Here is a 5,413-nt window from a genome sequence, read left to right as displayed (position 1 = left end):
CCAAAAAAAAAAAAAAAAACCCAAAAGGCTGCCTTTCCTCTTTAAATTAATGGCCTCTCGCCATTAGGAGAGAGAAGGCAGAGAGAAAGCAGAGTTTGCTGGGAAAGAAAGCACAGAATCTTGGGAAATGTAGTTTGGAAAGGCGAGTGGCCCTATGGCAGAGAATGCAAAAGGCCTTGCCCTAAACTACATTTCCTAGAATTCTGCTCACGTCAGAAAGCCCAAATCAGAAGAGGGGAGAAATTTGTCTTTCTGTCACAGCAGCAGCCAGCCAGAGTTCCAATAAATTGTTGAATCTGCAAAATGGAGGACTGACTGATACTTCTAGTAAGTAAATCAGTGCTGGGCTGGGAAGAAATCCCTAAATGGATGGTCCTTGGGGGTCCTCTCCAACTCAATAAGGAAAGCATATTCATTGGTTTAGAGGTTGGATGACCATCTGTCAGGAAAGTTTCGATGGTACCTTTCTGCTTGGAAGAAGGGAGTTGGACTAGATGGCCCATATTCTATAATTCTATGAAAATTGTAGAATTGGTTAATATTGGTTTCTTTTGGTTAATATATGAGAGACATTTATTTATATGAGAGAGCTGTTGTGGATAAAAAATATGTTTTTGTCAAAACTTTAAAAAATTCCCTTGCTGTGTTTTAATTCATGTTTTAATAATGTTCGCTATTTTATTCTTTTATATTAATGTTTAATTCTTATTTTTGCGCGTGGTTCTGTTATTTGGTGTGTTTTATGTTTGTTATTGTATTTGACTCAGCGTTGGCCCCATGTAAGCCTCCCCGTGTCCCCTTGGGGAGATGGAGGTGGGGTATAAAAATAAAGTTATTATTATTATTATTATTAATAATAATAATAATAATAATAATAACTTTGAAAATTCCCCAAAAATCTGTGTATAAGTGAAACATTCTGAAATATGATGAGCTAACAGTGGTAAATGTGTTCTACCATTGCAGCAAGTTTCACCTAAATAGCTGTAAAAATGGGGGATAAAGGAGCCCATGAAACTTCCCCAATTACAGTAATTATGCACAATTACAACAACAGAAAAGTAGTGAAATTTCATTACTTTCGTTATAGTAAAAAAAAATCACTAACTATACTTTAGAAACACCTTGGAAACAAAACGCCTGCACCCCTTTATTTTGTAATGAATTTTAAAGCATTGTTTCAATTGATAGCACATGCCTAGCAGGAACAACAAGGTCTGGAAGAAAACTGCATTCTTAGCTACTATTTTGCTAGCAATGTGCTGTTTTATATGGCTATTCTTAATTAGATTAATTTGATAAAATCCACTTCTTCCCTCAACCTCTCTTTTGTCATCATCAGACCCTTTGCATTCTCTTCAAAGCCATTGCACCTACAACCTTGTTTGGTAAATCCTAAATCATTAAAAATAAATATTCAATCATTATTTCCACAGTATAATTTGCTCCCATGGTAGTAGAATTTGGCTGAACAGGCACACCATCCTGGGCAATTTACAGAAGACACCTATGTTGAGCCCCAAGATGCACGGCCAGCCTCTGAGCTGGCTGAGGACCATGTCTTCCTGGTCACAGGAAGGATTCCATGCTGTCCACTACTAACAAATCCAATTTGGTAACAGTGGATGGCCATACATATTGCTAGCGATCATTACTTCCCACTAGAGTTGTTGCTTGCTTAAGTACCAGCACAACTCAGAGAAAGAAGTGAGGAAAGGAGGGACCAAATTCATTTCAGCAACAATGGACAGGCACTCATATTGCTGGTGGTCATTATTTGTCACTAGTGCTGATGCTGACTGAAACACCAACATGATCTAGGGCCCTTCCAGACAGGCCTTATATCCCAGGATCTGATCCCAGAATATCTGACAGTGCCAACACATATAATCCAGTTCAAAACAGTTAATCTGGTATCAGATCCTGGGATATAGGGCAGTGTAGATCCAGCCTCAGAGAAGAAAGAGAGGAAAGGAGGAACAGGGGCAATATGTGCCACCCCCTGCCCCCAATTTCCTCGAGCCCCAGGGAAATTGGAGTGTCCCTATAAACTGGCTCTACCATTTACACATAGCTAAAGCTTTGCCTAGGGCCCCTGGTGGTGGCGCAGTGTGTTAAAGCGCTGAGCTGCTGAACTTGCAGACCGAAAGGTTCCAGGTTCAAATCCCAGGAGCGGAATGAGCGCCCGCTGCTAGCCCCAGCTCCTGCCAACCTAGCAGTTCGAAAACATACAAATGTGAATAGATCAATAGGTACCGCTCCAGCGGAAAGGGAAACGGCGCTCCATGCAGTCATGCAGACCACATGACCTTGGAGGTGTCTACGGACAATGCCAGCTCTTCGGCTTAGAAATGGAGATGAGCACCAACCCCCAGAGTCGGTCACGACTGGACTTAATGTCAGGGGAAAACCTTTACCTTTACCTTTAAAGCTTTGCCTGGTGTGTAGAGTGAACCAGCTCTCTGCATCCTGTGGATATCACAAAGTCCATTCACCCCACCATGCCTCATTTGATCCATGCAGATGGGCCTCTTGTGTTCTGTTACTATGGAAGTATTATTGAGCAGAATAGACAATTTCACATGAAACATGTTTCAGGCTACTTATCTTCACTTCAGCAATTGTTGCTGCTGGATAATGACAGAATATCACAAACTAATTTTCTTCAATAAATACAATTATTTATTCTAGGTTTTCACCATTGTGAATATTATTGAGAAAAGCAAAGATTGATTGTTCACTCTATACACCAGGCAAAGCTTTAGCTATGTGTAAATAGTAGAGCCAGTTTATAGGGACACTCCAAAACAGATTTATAGAAAAGTTATTTTATAGGGACACTCCAAAACGGATTTATAGAAAAGTAATTTTTTTCAGATGATTCAATTCATTTTATTAACCCCCATTCAGTTTGTTATTAATCTTTTTGTTATTCATTGTTTTTGTCACTTTTTGTTATTTTTCAGGTTTTTAATGTTTTTAATGTACTCCTCATTTTACCCCATCCACTTCACTATCACTCCTTCCAGCACTATGAGGGAATTTTTATAGAACGGGAGAACAGATAGAATAACACAGAAAATGGGAAAGATAAGACATTGTGGGAGGAGGTGAGAAAGAGAAAGAAGAGAGAGGATAGAGGTGGTGGTTGTTCACTTTGATGTAGGATTCACTTGTTACTGGCACAGATCTTATACCTCAGATATAGCTTAAAAAGGGGATGCCAAATTGTCTGAAATATTTCCTCTTTTTATTATATAACAGAAAATCTTTTCATGGTCTGCTGGTATTAGGAGTTCTTGAATCCATACTCAAATTGGTTTAGGGTTTCCAATTTTGTAAGATTATAGCGTTCTTCTCCTTTGAAGGGTGATATAATTTGACATTACCAAAGAATATTCCCCTCCCATATTTTCTCCCAAATCCCTCAAAAGAAAAAAAATTTGAAACACTTGAGCGTCAGAAACGAGGCAGATGAGTCCAATAAAATATTACAACTACTGAAAAGCTATAGCAAAGACATAACATGCCAAGTTTCTTTGCTGTGGCTATGCAGATTGATTTTCCCTGTACAGCATTCAGGGCCAAAGGAAACTTCAATTTTTATGGGTATCATAAAAAAAATGTGGCTTTACTGGTACACACACATATGCACACACACAAAGCTAAACTGGCAATGTTGCAATGACTCTGCCAGTGAATGGCATTGTTTTTTTTTCTTTTCCTTTAAGAAAAAAATTCGAGTCACATGATTGCCCTGCACGAGATCACAAATCTCCCATTTCTGTTTTGTTGGCTGTATATGCATGAATAATTTTCCCAGTGCTTGTTTGTAATGCAGCCAGAGAAAGAGAGAATTACTCCCTCCCAATCTCTTGTTGTCCTCAATCAGCATTCTGTTGGCTTGAGCTGGCTTACAACAGTGTAAAGACATTGGTGGCATGTGTTATAATATATTGAGCATTGTCCTCTTGAAGAACGCACGAAAGAAAGAACATTGTTCAACCAGGGAGCAATTCACTGGGTTTTTCCCAGAAACTCTTGGGTCAAGTTTTTATAGGCCTATTTGATTTTCAAATTCATTTTCCTCCCCTTTTTCCTCACAGTGCGCCATAGTGTCCAAACTTGTCTACATTTACTTCTCATGTTTTGTGCATGGTAGATGTCCTTTAAAAAGAGTATCTCAAATAAGTCTTTATTCTTGTTTTGTTGGCTCTTCTTCTGTGTTTTCATGAACTCTGGCCCTGGCCATGGCAACTGCAAGAAAAATGTTAACATTGATTGACAGGATTGAAAAAGCCTCAGTCCCTATCCGCATTTCAAACACTTTGAGAACAATGGGGTTTGGTGTGATTGAATTAATGAGATAGCGCAGACTGTCAAAAGAGCACACATACTTTACATAAACCTGATTATCTTTACATGGCAGAAATGAAAAAAGAGAGACCGAGTGAGAGAGAAGAAGCAGAGAGGAAAGCGTTGGCTTTCAGTCCTACCTCCAAAGGAGCCATCAAAGTGGACGCCTTGGCACAGGGAATGATGTGCCGACTCCGTTGGCCTTTCTCTCCCCAGCCGAGCCTGCTTAGCATACATCAGCCATGGTCGTTAACAAGTCTATTCAGGAAACTAGGCCCCAAACAACACTCTTTTCACTGCTCAGCACCTCTCTGGCTGATCCCCCTCCCTTCCCAGGAGCCATTGTTTAACTTGAACTAAGCACACATTCCAACAATTAGACCTGATCTGGCCCCTCCTGCCCCAACTTAACCCTTGAAGACTGAGATCACTCATGACTATAACACATATTTAAAGAGATGAGCCCCAGCAGGTCTTTCCTTGAAGAAACAGGAGGATAAAGAGAGTGGGAAGATGTCTTGAGAGAAAATGCCTTTCCATGTATAACTTTGAAATTAAATTCAGAAAACATTTCAACAAATTGTCATGTTAGACAGGCACATGTGGAATCCGTGGCATGTTTCTGGCATGGGTATCATGGGGGCAGGATGGCTATAGCTTTGGCTTTCAAAATGCAAGGCCCATGCAAAAGTGTTGCAACCCATCATAGCATGACTTTATGGACTGTAACTCCTAAAATCTACCCAATCAATGTGGTCAGCAGAACATTTGAAAACTATGTTGAACCAAGTTCTCTAGACATCAGGATTACCTAGGGATCCCTAGTTTCTGATGTTTCATAGTTGGAAAAATAGGTATGTGTGACCAAGCAAAGTCATAGTATGTTAAAAGATAAAGGTTTTCCCTGACGTTAAGTCCAGTCATGTCTGACTCTGGGGGTTGGTGCTCATCTCCATTTCTAAGCCAAAGAGCCGGCGTTGTCCGTAGACACCTCCAAGGTCATGTGGCTGGCATGACTGCATGGAGCGCCGTTACCTTCTCACCGGAGCGGTGCCTA

The 5,413-nt window shown here is 40.3% G+C and overlaps 1 long non-coding RNA gene across 1 annotated transcript; it reads right to left on the bottom strand.

Moving 5' to 3' along the window:
- Positions 1 to 3,230: 3,230 nt before the first annotated feature.
- On the bottom strand, positions 3,231 to 5,208 carry LOC103278586 (uncharacterized). Its single transcript, XR_506172.3, has 2 exons — positions 4,497 to 5,208; positions 3,231 to 4,257 (listed from the first exon to the last, which is right to left on the bottom strand). It is a non-coding gene; the product is annotated as an uncharacterized LOC103278586 (long non-coding RNA).
- Between the last annotated feature and the right edge of the window lie 205 nt (positions 5,209 to 5,413).

Source organism: Anolis carolinensis, chromosome 4 (genome assembly GCF_035594765.1).
Source record: "Anolis carolinensis isolate JA03-04 chromosome 4, rAnoCar3.1.pri, whole genome shotgun sequence".
Taxonomy (NCBI): domain Eukaryota; kingdom Metazoa; phylum Chordata; class Lepidosauria; order Squamata; family Dactyloidae; genus Anolis; species Anolis carolinensis.
This window is presented reverse-complemented; position numbering and strand designations above follow the sequence as displayed.